The 13,639-nt window shown below is 36.2% G+C and overlaps 1 protein-coding gene across 3 annotated transcripts in view; it reads left to right on the top strand.

Moving 5' to 3' along the window:
* The first annotated feature begins 569 nt into the window (after nucleotides 1-569).
* znf217 (zinc finger protein 217) overlaps nucleotides 570-13,639 on the top strand; it is a 60,019-nt gene continuing 46,949 nt past the window's right edge. Inside the window, exon 1 of one of the 3 annotated variants that reach the window (XM_033041567.1) lies at nucleotides 570-693. The gene's annotated coding sequence lies outside the window, so the exon portion shown is untranslated. Of the gene's footprint in view, nucleotides 786-10,285; nucleotides 10,404-13,639 lie in introns of those variants that run through there. The other 2 variants (XM_033041566.1, XM_033041569.1) reach the window with 2 other exon arrangements.

The raw sequence follows: 13,639 nt of genomic DNA on the forward strand, positions 1-13,639 counted from the left end.
TTGCATAGCAGTGCAGGGTTTTTTTTGAGAAACCGAATGTAAAAAAAAAAAAATCACATCCCTAAAAACCCCACAGATTTGTGAATATAGAAGTATCCCAAATCTGTGTAGAAGAGCCAATAAAATTGTATTTAAAAGTTTGAACATAAAAGTTAAGATTCAAAAATAATCCATGGCAAAAAAAATGCACAGTAGATCAGTGACACGGGGCTTTGTCATTTCGTTGTTCACGTGATTGTAGAGTCCAAAGTCTCAAAACAAATCCCAGTGAAGAGGAAGGCAAAATGAAAATTTAAAAAAAAAGATTTAATCTCTGATACAGCTCATTCCCTGCATCATCAAGTAATTTTTTTTCCCTTGCTCACCCTTTTCCCCACTTTTCATAAAACTGGGACAGTGCACAGTAAAGGACTGCGAGACACATATGTATGTACACATACACATACACATACATTTATAGATACAGATAGATGGAAGGACGCGCGTGCACGCAGGATGGGTTGTCGGCGGCGCGCTGGATGGGTGAGGGAACGCGCTCCCTGGCCGGCGTGAACGCGCGGCAGGGGGGAGACACGTGAACCCAGGCGTTGAGTGAGTGAGCGAGGGAGGCGGTGCGAGCAGCGCTGGAGTGGTAAAGGCAGAATATTACACGGCGCAGGGAGCAGCGAGTAACTGCAGCACTGGCAGCGCAAGGTAGGAGGGGAGGCAAGCGGAGTAAATAAATAATGAGATAGCTTGGAATAAAGGGCTTCAGGGAATGAGTCCAAACATCACAGGAGAAGCAGGTCAGTCAATGCAGGGAGCGGTGTGCATGTTATTTTTTTGTTTTGTTCCTTTGTCGAATATATATATATATAAATAGTGTATTTTAATTTGCCTTTACATGCTACAAAGTGGGGGTTATTCCTCTTGTAAGTAGCTTTAATTCGAAAGATGCTCTTATAATAAAATGACTTCATTCAGCCACTGTATAGAAATACATCAACAAGAACTCCAAACAGCCAAAAGTCAAGGGAGCCTCTCAACTTGCTTACGCAAAAAGAAAAATCTAGGAATTTTTTTCCTTTCTTCCTCTATTTTATATACATATAACTTTTGATAATAGGAATTACGGGCTCCCAGTCGTATTGCTCGACCAAGCTGCGTTAATGCAAGTTTTAAAACGAGGAGAGTTTTATTAATGAACTGCTCCTTGAAGGTCTGAGGGAGCCTTGTTAGTCATTATGAAAGTTCATTGATCGCTGTCAGTTTCTTTTTGTTTCGTTTGGATTCCGTTTGTGCCCTCAGTGGCGATATTTTCTGAACGATACAGATTGTACAGCGATCAATAGAACAGATGGAATTGGGCAACTTTTAATATTTTTTTTATGGAAGGGGGGAGGGGGAGGGGGAAGAACCTCAACGGTTGTCCCATTATTAATTGTTTTCATAATCATATGGTGACCATTACTGTTAGCTGATCTGTTTTATGCATTGGGTAATTGTTTTTTTTTTGGTTTAATTTTCGTTTTTTTTTCTAAAGTCGATCAGAATAACGCCTCATCTTATTTTATGAAACAATTGATGTGAGAAGTGTAGGTCTTAACACTCGTGTTTTATTCTAATCAGCAAGTATCGGATCACATGGTCCAGGATTATGTTGACTGTTGGTCGCCTACCTCTGGTGGAGATCTTTAAAGCAACTTTTAAGTGGCGCTTTAAAAAAAAAAAAAGTATCTGTTGAATAGTATCTAAGAAATCTGTTGAAAATGGAAGGTTTTTCAGACTTTATCTGCTGGGAGCAGGCAGTGACTTGCTGACTAATACCATGACGGTATGGTTGGGGGTTGTGTTAGGAGAAAAGGTAGCAAACACAATGACATGACAATAGCTTGAATGCCTTCACGCCATGTTTAGACATGTGTGCTGAAAGTCGCTTTTGAATTGTACTGTAATCTTTTAACGTAATGACTAAAATGTATAGAAGTATTTGTAGTACTTTTATCCAGAGTAGAACTAATTAATGTAACTATTGCAAAATAGTTGCATAGCGTATTGCAGAAAAAAAGCATCTCCATATTGCTTTTGTTGCATTCTTGGTTCCGTTTTAAAAGAACAAACTGCCTTTGAATCTTGGGCCCCTGGGAATAACTTTGGGGAGCGTTTTATTTTCAGCAGTTAAAAAAAAAAAGAACTAACTTTTTATGATATGTTAAATAAAACAACACTTTTGTACAGTGAATTGTTATGGCCATGTTTGCTTTCCAATAACCAATGGTACAAAGTAGCAGAAATTGTAGAGAATCGACATTTTATTTTTCCCCCCTTCCTCCAGAGATATTTACATTCAAAACCAAGGGACTGCATTGCAGATTAGAGAAATAATTAATTACTTATTGATCAGAATCAGGGTTGCTGAGCAATTAGTTGTTCACATATCTGGGGTAAAGGACACCTGAACTGAGGAAATGGAAAATTCCATAGAAGTTGTAATTTTGTTTTTCTTGCCTTAGTCTCCATAACCTTGATTGGAACTTTCAGTCTTTTTCACAAATGTCACTGGGCACTAGATGGGTCTCTTTCAGGGTCTGAATGTTTTTTTAGAAAAAAAGTCTCAAGGTTGATTTTTGTGTACTTTTAGAAATTGGCTTGCCCTATGTGTTGAATTGAAGTGTTTGTTTTAGGAACAGTGGTTTTAAATTTCAGTACTGTATTTGTTTGCTGACTACACACATCCAGTATAGATAAAAGAATAATTGAAAAGCCTATCAGAGCTATTTAATAAAACTTCAAATTTGGCAAATTAAAATAATATTTATTGTATATTTGTTCTGAGTTAAAACTTGAATTGTATTAATTTTTAAAGTTAGAAAACAAATGAAAGGCTATTCCAATGAATAAATTCACTTATTTTTTGATTCTCTTATGACAAAGGTTACTAACCTGGGGTAAAGATTTCGCCTACCCAGGGGGTAAATTTGTTGATTGTGGATTTGTATATATTTTTTTCTCATTGATTGACTGTGTTTGGTTCTGGTATACCTGTTCATCATTAGTTGTTCATAAATAAGTGAAATAACATTGTAATGTGCTCTTAGAGCTACCAGGTGTAAACAGGATGAAAAAGATTGGGAACCCTTGTCTTAAGATAAGCTTGGCTGCTTAATGCTTGCACACAAGTTTTGCAATGCATGAACTTCAGCTTTTAAATTGCATCCTTTGTGGCATTGAGTTCTTTAAGAGAACCATGTCAATTTAAAATCTAATTGGAAACTAATCAAAGGAATCCACAAACTAATGTTGGAACATATCAGATTGAAATAAATGTATTTGGATGCAACCAGCTGCATAGTTTATTTAAAGTATCAGGATTACATAGCCAGAAAAAGCACCAGGAAGTGAAAAGATCAGTCTTTATCTTGTGGGTTTAGTCATATGTAACATAAAATTGGTAAACCTTTTGTCCCTAACATGGTGAAGTTTTTTTTTTTTCCATTTCCTTTTTAAAATAACATTAATTTCTGAATATCCCCATTCAGCATACATGAAGGAAGTTCTTGACCCCTTATTTTCTCAGTCTAATTTTAAAGCAGTGCTGCCATATACAAAATCAATAGGATTTTGTTAGTTTTTATACATTTTTGGTTTGCGACCACATTTTCTTCACTGTCAGTGGTTGTTGCATCTCACCCTCCCCTAATCCCTGATAGTTACATACTTTTTCCAGTATGATTCATTGATCAAGGAAGTGCTACATTTGTTTATCCTGATGTAATGAACATCTTCATGGGCAGAATAATGATGGCAGCAACACTATTGTTGCAGAAGCCCTGTTTAAGAAAGGTTAACCTGGACTTCATATGATAGTGGAGAGTTGAAATGTCAGCTGCTTTTGGCAGTTCAGAATAAAATTCAGTTGCCACTTGATTTTGTTTTGCCTTGTTCAAAGCTGTGCATGATGTGACAAGTCCTCATTTTGTTTGGATGCAGTATAGAATCATCTAATCTCCATGCAAGCTATTGAAAACAAATATAGCAAATATCCATCTGCTTTGTTTTTATTTCAGTTTCCTTTATGTTCAGTGTAAATATGTAAAAAAATCCCAGCTTCTTGGACTTCCTGCTGAGAAATAGTATTTTACAATCCAAAAGTCAAGGTTTCTAAAATAGTCTGAGTCATTAAGTAAAATACCCCTTCAGTCCAGTAAACAAAGGCTATAGCTCTGCACAGATTTAATCTAGATTTTGTTAATAAACTAGTGGTGTTGTTTGCAATGTCTTCTAACAAATTCTTTGATACACAAGGCCTTTAAAGAAAAATCATAGGTGAGGCTTGAAATAGAGTGTAGAATGTAAGGAATTGGCATACTTTGCCTGTTTAAAGTACAACCCTTCATTGTAAAGGGATAGATAGTTCACTTTCTTTATATAAAAAGGGAAAGTAATGCAGAACCCAGTAATTGAAAATAGATACTTTTTGGGCATCCCTGCTCTTCAAAAATCCAAGATGTCACATTTTTATTTATAAAACAACAAAGAAATTGAAATATTTAGTCCAGTAGGCATTTTTTGAGGGTTGCTTTGTAAGTTGAAGCGGTTACTAGTCTAGTGGCTCTTTCCCACCCTTCCTTTCAGGGCTGTTTTTGATATACAAGCAGCCTCCTGTGTTGTGCCGTTAAATTAAAAGCCACATCTGTCCTTCACATTAGGCATGTCAGCCTGCCTGTTGGGCTTGTGGATTATGACCTTGGTGACCATACTCTTATTGAAAATGTAGATGTGTCTTTGCTGGTTTTAGACAGCATTGATGTTTGCATTACACTTACATCCTGTACTGTAAAGTTTTGGGTTTAAATAGTTCCCTAAATTAGAGCCTATCATTGTCTTTTCAACAGCCTTGGTATGTCATGTTATGTAGCAGCATATCTTTTTTTTTTTGTGGGAACTTAGGAGGTTGATTGCTATACATGTTTTTGTATTGCTTTGTACTATTAGTTCACCTTGCACAGTTTCAGTCAATCTTATTTTTCATTTTGAATTGTCCCATTTGGTGTTTTTGCTGCCAACAGATTGAAACTGTAGCTGATAAATGTCCAGTGGTCTTTGCTGTCAAACTTGGAAGGTTTGATGGCTCATATTTATTTCTGGGTAACTGCTGTGACTTTAGCCTGTAAATGTGTAAATAATACAATACGACTTTTATATCTTGTACATGAAGTAACCCCACCCATGTACTTTATTTGATGGAATGACTGTTATGCAAATTGCATACAGGTTGGACAAGAAAGGGCCCATTAAGCAAATGGCTTAAAATATCATTTTGAAATTTCTACTGTAGAAGTGGATCATAAATGCTCAATGTTGTGACTTGAAATAACATATTAAGATAGTCTTTGCAGCCGAAATCCAACAATTCGAAAAGTGTTCCTCTTTTCTAAATGTGTAGTAAAACACGTCTTGTGGATTATCGATGTAAATGCAAATATGAGTGAATTACTGCGAGGCAAAAGATACGTTTTTTTTTCCCAATTCAACATTAACATTTTAAGAATTGTGACATTCAAAATTGTATGCCAAAAAGCAGAAGTAGTTGTAGACACTGTTTCCAATAGATGCATTTCTAAAATTATTATATAGCTGAGCAATACAAAACCAGGAAAAATAATTCCAATCCCATTTGGGTTTTTCAGAGTATTCCACTGCCTTTCAACTAAATGTTGTGTCTTTTCTGAATTAAATTATCTCAGCCAAGGTGTCATTAAACATGCTTAAATTGGCATCCACATCAACAGTCTCAGACTTAAAGCTATTTACAAATATTTTTAATTACAGTTTTAAGAATAGCAATAGGGAATGTAGTTCAGCATTCTTATTTATCCACCCAGTTTTAATTTCCTCTGGGTTTGAACTGATTTGAAAAACATTTTTCTATTACATATTCAAAAGTTGAAGTTTGCATCAGTAATTCTTTCGGTGAACCTTTTTATAAATGACATTCATCTAATTGGGACTGTTATTATGCAGTCAGAATGAGAATAGGCATTATTTAACTAAACTACTCAGAAAAATACCTAACCCTTTATGAATTCCACTGTAGTGTGTAGATGTGCTTACAATGCAATCCTCTTGATCACTTATCAGCTCGAGGAAGCTTCATTTGAGGCTTTCAAGAGCTGGCATTTAGATGTTAATAGAATGGGGCCTGCTAATAAACCATTTGTGATTACATTTATAGTAATCTTTAAGTTGTCTTTTTCAATATGGCAGTTATTGTAAGAGTATGAGGAAGCACTTTGCACACGATACTACTCCAAATATATTTGTGTGTTTTTGCTGAGTGCCAGCACTTTTTTTCAGTTGTTGAGATATAAGCAGTGAAATGCAGATGTAACCACAGTGGCAACAAGTACAGTGCTGTCAGGAAATATTCTTAAAACAAATCAGCATTAATTGCCACTGAACTCGCAATAGCTACAATATTTAAATACCTATTTTGCAACATTTCAGATCTGTTTATGTCATAAATAAACCAGACTGATACTTCCCTTGATTCCTTGATACCTACTTCCTCTTCTGTTGCCTGTCCTTTTGATCTTTTCATCAGATATTTTCTACTATAATGCTCTTTTTTTTGCTATACTGGGTTGCATTCTCTTATAGCCTTTAATTGGAATCTGGGAAGAACTTAAAAAGAATGCAACATCCATTATTCTTTTTCTTGTAGCTTAAGTTAAAGTGATACTTTGGAGGCAGTGATGGCTTTGGTAATACTGTTTTACTTGGGCATGTTTCCTTGAAAATTAAATAATTATTTGGATTCGCTATTATATTTATGAAAATACATCCAAATATTCCTGAGGGATTTTGTAAGTCTTCCAACTTTGATGTTCTTATTTTTACAGTTTTAAGTACTGGTAAGTCGCAACGAATTATTATTTTTTGTTTATCAAATTCTCTTGGACTTCTTTCTCTAACCCCATCCTGAAAATATTTAGTCCATACTCAATTTGGGTAAGATTCTGTAAACGCCATTCACAGTATTCTCTTTAATAATCATTCTTTTTGTCATACTATTTGCTCATTCAGTCAGTCCTGACCATTTCCTGTCCACCACCCATATAAAGTGCCAAAACAAATAGCTAGATTGTAACCTGTAGTTGTAATTTTGACTGATTCCTTCCATATTCATCTAGGGATACAATTTTGAATGTATTGGCATAGCAGCTGAGAAATTAGTTAAGGATGACACATTGTGAATTGAATGCAAGATTTCCTTGTTTCTAATTTCCTCATGAATTTTTGATGAGGGGGTCTGTGGTTGGGAGATTTGGTGATGTGAAATAGAAGGAAATTCAGTGACATCGGATGTGGTATTTTTAAAAGTAACAAATCATTTTTAAAATGCAGACATTTTAATTTAAAAGTTAATTTTGTTGAATCTTAATTATTATACTGAATAGTAATCTTCAAAGTTCGAGTTCATCTACTGTATTTTGTTCATTGCAATCCACACCAACATTGAAATGTCTTTATTGTACACACCAAACTGAATGTCAACAGAATCACAGATTGAGATTTTATCCAGTAAATGAGTAAGTAAAATTGGTTGAAGTTCTAACCTAAATATTAAAAGCAGTTTTTTTCTACCTTGAGTAGCTACTTCCATTTTTGCAAATCTGAAACATGGCATGGTTGAATTATATATTTTTTCTCTTTGCCACTTAAAGGTGTAATTGCACTTTAAGCTTGGCACTTGGGAAGCAAAAATGCTCAGAAGCCCCTTCCATCCTCTCAAAAGCTGACAGGAAGAAAATGAATTAGTGAAGAGTTTGTCATTAAGGGGATAGCTAGTTTGTCGAATCTCATAATAAGCTATCAGACGGTATCTAAACTAGCTACTTGGTGAGGTCTGCTAGCTTCCATCTCAGAGGATTGTGTGAATGCTGTATTAGCATTGAAATGCTGTAGTGTATTGGTTACATAGCAGACATGATTCAAATATAAAGTTTACTGATTCATGGGCAATTGAAACCTGCTGTATTTCTTCTGATCAGGCTCTTATCAATTTGGAAGGCTGACTTTACATTTATAATGTGTTGGTTGGAATATAACAGCTGGACCTGATGTAATGCAAATAGAATGTGGTTAAACTATTAACTAGACAGTATGATTTCTTTCCATCCCACCCGTCTAGGAGCCATTTTAGGTGCTTACTGCTTGGGCATGGAGTATATTTGCTGTTCAGTTGTCCTTGTGAGTTTAAGTGGAATATGATCCAGTATAATGTATTGTGTTCATGAGCTTTACTGTTCCATTTAATATCTTGATCTTCTTGATACTGAGTTGGGAGTAAACAGTTAGTAGTCCTGGGGATTTATTACTTGGTATAACAAGAGTGCTACTGATTATTGATGCAGATATGGTCATAATAGTATTTATTACACTTTTTGATAAAGTGATTAAATATCTGCATGTTTTTTTTTTTGAACAAAGAACATAAAGCCATAAATATTTATTTTTATTTGGCATCAGTGTAAAGAAGACATTAAATTCTGTGCAGAACTCAATTACATTTTGTAGTTATAATCTTGCCCAATTCTGTGTAAAATCATTTTGATATGACCATTTATGTACAGGAACATTGAATTTCTAATGATTTGGGGCATGGGGAAGAAGTATCGCATGGCATGAAGCTTGAATCTGTATGGAGTATGGATTTTCTTCTTTTTGAACCAGGTTTAAAAGTATCTTGGACAGGCGTTGTGCTTGTACACACTAAGACGATGTCTATCAGCAGATTGAAGATGAAGCTGAGCAATGTAAATTTAAAACTCCAATGAGTACATGGTTCTAATAATGGATAGGGAGGAAACTATGTGGGTGCATATGATGCAGCTTGTGGTATGGTCAGTTCACACCCAGAGAATCTCTAGGTTTGATTTCAGTTTTGTGACCAGCAAAAACACTTCTGCAGCAAAAACACACTAATTTGAACTTGGCAAACATAAACTGTTGGCTAAGAACAATGGGGGAAGGAAATTGGGCAGGTTTTACTCCTGATCTGAAAGTGGTGTCGGTGGAATTTGGGTTTGAATTTAGCTGATACTCCCTATAAGACTTTAAGACTCTTTTTTTGCCTTCCATCACAGTGAGGAGGTGCCTGGTGAACTCACTGTGGTGGATGTTAAATTTGTGTTTATTGGGTGTTTTTGTTATTTTTATTATATGTATGACTGGAAGGCAACAAAATTTCGTTCAGACCGAAAGGTCTGAATGACAATAAAGGATACTTTGATACCTTGATTGGATAGTTGTCTGACAATTCTAACCATCAAATACAGGTGACCATCGAGTTTTAGAGTCTTCTGGGCTATGGAAATTTGCTCTTGCAGAATTCAGAAATCACTGCCCAAAAATGTGTGGTGTGGAACATAATTAATTCTCCCAGAATTTGTGGTTGGGAGAAAGTAAACAAATCAACACAATTTATTTTTGCATTCAACTCCGACATCTTCCTGCATGCGCAGATAATCTGGTCTCACGTTACAGTTCATCACGATATTGACGTTTTTCGAAAATGTGGCCTCCTCCCATCCCCTGCAACATAGGGATTTTGCCTGTGCTATGCCAAGCAGCCAGACGGCGATTAGCCTTATTGACAATTTCCCATTGCCCTTTGTGAAGGCCCTGTGAGAGCTGAGAAAATTGGGCAAGTTGATGAAAAGGAAGGCAGGGTTTGTATCTTGAATTTAATGTGCAGATTGAAATAATGGGTGGCTGCATATCCATTGGGGTGTATGGGAACTAAGTTTAACTTGGTAGGATATTAAATGAAGATACAGTTCAAAGTTTAGAACATTTGAAGCGATCATTTAAAGCACAAACACCATGTCTTCTCATGACCACCACTGGTGATGTATTTCACCATTTGTTTTTTGTTGGTGTAACAATTATTTATTTTAAAAATGTTGCACGTATCAGGAATAACAGAGCCAAATTGTACTTTTATTTTTCCTTCACTCTAGCATCCATTTTCATTTTGCCTGCAGCTCTTTCTGATTTTTTCTAAGTGGTACTTCACTGCCTATCTTCCATTTTATTGATTTTTTTATTAGCATCTGCACACTGAGATTTTTGAACTATCTCTTGCATCTTTGTTAACCTTTCTCAAAACTAGGGGGAATTTGAAATCAGTAGAGGTGCTCCATTACCATTTATTCGCATGTATTCATAACTGAACTTGTATCACACCTGGCTTATATCCTTGAGCACCATATTAGATTGATGTGCATGTTATCTATTACAGGTGGTGGCAGATTCAGCTTTTGGTGCACAACACATCCTAAGTTACCTCCCAGGCATGTTTTCAAATCAAACTTGATACTGAGCCATATGGTGCAGTTCATGACAAAATGGCTGGAGAAGTAAGTTTCAAGAAGTGCAAATGCTTAAGGAAGGAATTAAAGTTCATAGTTTTGTCAGCTCAAGGCATGGCTGATAATGTTGGAGCAGTTTACTTTGGGCATTATCATGAGGCTGGAATTATAGGAATGTGGAGATTAAGGCAGCGGGAAGTATAATATCGTGGAGCGGTTAGGAATCTATTCTGAAAATTTTAATCAGGACTTGGTACAGATCACTGCTCAGAATGAACACGATTGGGCATGGGTTAGTATACAGGAAGCAGATTATTTTATTTCAGAGGTGGAGTGAAGAGGGGTGGTTAGGAGGGCTACAGGGGTAACAAGGGCAAAGGTGAGCCTATCATCAACAGAACAGAGGCAGAAAGTGGCTGAGCAGTTTTACAAGGATGGAAGTAAGGGATGATCATGGCATGGACGTGTGATTCAAAGCTTATCTCGGGTTAAAAATGACATCAAGTTTGCAGAATTGAATTGGGCAGTGCACAGTTGCAGGCAAGGGGAATTGATTAGTATCCTAAAAGAGTTTGCTGTGGGCATTGGATTTTCAATATTTTACTAGAGTGTTAGAGAAACAATCTAACTGTTTAGAGAATAGCTAAAAGGGCCAGGAGAGATGGTTTCCCCTGTGCTAATGGAAGCTCTTATTTGCTGAAAAGCCTTCTGGATGAAAAAAGCAGACAAGAAAAGATATGTTGTAACACCTGATTGGGAAGAGACGATAAAAATCAAAAACGTTGCTAAGTTTCTGTTTCTTTATTTGACTATAGATTTTTGGAATAGTGTTCTGTTGTCTTCTGTAGATAGTGTTATGGTTCATATGTATATCAAGGTTGCAAATATTGATTGCAAGCATGTATCAGAGGAAGGTATAGCAAATCACGTGCAAATAGTCCAGTTTCTAAATTAAAAGGTGTTTATTTAGAGAATGTCATTGATGCATATAATTAAATCTATTTGTGAGTATCGGTGGCAGTCTAAAGGTAGAGTATTTGAAATAGTCTGTTATCGAAAGTCAAAAGCAATTCACATATACTTTGTGTTCAGTGAATCTAGTCAGCTGTTTGTAGCCTACCCTAATTACCTGCATTGGGACCACCCTTAACTTGCAAGGAAGTGCGCTTGAGATGTATGAAGTGATACATTTATTTCTTTGTCGTCTCACCTGCAGACCAAGTAATTGAAGTGTTGTGCAAATCTGGTACACGGCAAGCAGATGCTTAATCAGCAGTCGTCTGACTTTTGACTCTTTAAAACTTGGTTCTGGATGATAGTCTCGTTTGCAAGTCTACACATCAGGAAAGAAAAGACAAATTGGATTTGTATAGTACATGTTGCAACCTAGCAGTCCCGAAGTGATTTGAGGCAATCAGGATACACTTATGGTGATGTAGGGGTACCTCCAGAACCCCACACACACCTGTATGTCAAAGACCAGTCTATGTTTGTGCCATTGATCAAGTATTGGCTGGGTTGGGCCTCTTAAAAATGGTGGCTAGGGATATTTTCCATTCACCTGAGAGTGCAAATATGGCCTTGGTTTCATGTTTTATCTGAAGGAAGGTACCAACAATCATATTTTCCCCAGTTTAAAAACTAACTCATGAACTTAGATCTGTTTGTATTCTTATGTAATGTGAAGATGAGCAAAACCAGTAAGATTATTGATGTGACATTCGTTCCATAACAATATCAATTTTTACTAACATTTCTTTTTCTATAAATGTATGTTCAACTTTGAGGCTCTGCTGCTGTTTTTGGCTTTAATCCACAGCCTGCCATCTTTTGAACGTTGTTTAAGCCAGTGATTTGTGATTGTAAAGTTTTGGGGGGGTTTGTGACCTCAAGTGTTAGCACAGTCAGCAGGAAGAATATGCTGTGTTTATGCATTTCCAGCATATCGCAGCACTTCCAGTTTATTGTTACAAAGCATTACAGCAGAAGTGATTTGAGAATGCATCGCCCTTTCCTTGAAATGTGGAATACGATGAAGCTGGAGATGCATGCTGCACATCTGCTAAAACACAGCTGTTGTTAAAAGTCAGTTCTGCTTTGTTTAGGTTTTGGTCAGTTAGTCCTTATGGCTTCTAGTTTCAAGACCAAACAAAACATGTGGTATTTTTGAAATATTGGCGTTTGTGTGCATAAACTAGTCGATCCTCCATCTCGAGATATTTGTGCTTAACAGTTTATCACGTAGTATTTAAACTCGGCTGAGGAATGTTACTAACCACTCCCATGAGTTTCTTGTTTGGTTGTTGCACTTGCCATAGGAGTGTCTACTATAGATTGGGCAATTTTTATTTTAATTGCTCCAAAGTGAAAAAAGATTACCTGGTGCTCATGATATCAATGGGCAAAGCTTCATGAGTTGAGGCAAGATGAAGGCTTGTAAAAACCTTAATTAGTCACATTGAGATTTATTTGAATTTTTCATTCATAAAATTCAGACAATAGGAAGAACAACAATTCCCACAGTTACTTTGAGAAGTTTTTTTCAATGAATGTGTTTTTAGGAAGGTCTCTATCATTTTATAACTCCTTTTATTTCCAAACTTTGGAATCAAAATGAAATTAACATTCTCATCTCTGGGTTTAACAGCTAGTTCAGACTCTCAATTTGGCATTCAGAACCTAAGTGTACAGATAATTGTGAATTCTTATTCACTTGGCACAAAAGTTAATATTATAAATCCCGATGGATAATATACTAATAATTTAATTTCTCTCACTTTTTCAAAGTGTTTTTTTACTTCATTCTCACTTTACAGTTCCCTGTTGGTGCCTTCCAGTTATATTTATCTCTATTGAAATGCTCAAGCATAAATTTAATCCCTGGTGTCTCTTGTTGAATGCACTGCATGTACTGAATTATACAAACTCGTGATTAGTTGATTATAACTAGGACTCTAAATCACACTTCCCAATTTATTTTTACCCTTTCCGCCCACATTAAAGCAGGAGTTTTGTTTTTGTGCCCACTACACTTCCCTGTATTCCATTGGCTAAAAGTTATTTACATCTATAATTGTATCCATGATTTCCACCCCCCACCCCCACTTAAATATGAAAGCCTGGCCATGATGGAACAGAGTAATTTGCCTGCTCTAAGAAGGGCGAGCATGAGAGTTCCCACATTTGAATGTGACTTTTCAGCAACATGTGGTGAATCCCGGTTTGAATTGGAGAGAGGTTCCAGGAGCTTAAATAACATAATGTTGAGGATTGGCAGCCTTGGG

This window comes from Amblyraja radiata, chromosome 23 (genome assembly GCF_010909765.2).
Source record: "Amblyraja radiata isolate CabotCenter1 chromosome 23, sAmbRad1.1.pri, whole genome shotgun sequence".
NCBI lineage: Eukaryota > Metazoa > Chordata > Chondrichthyes > Rajiformes > Rajidae > Amblyraja > Amblyraja radiata.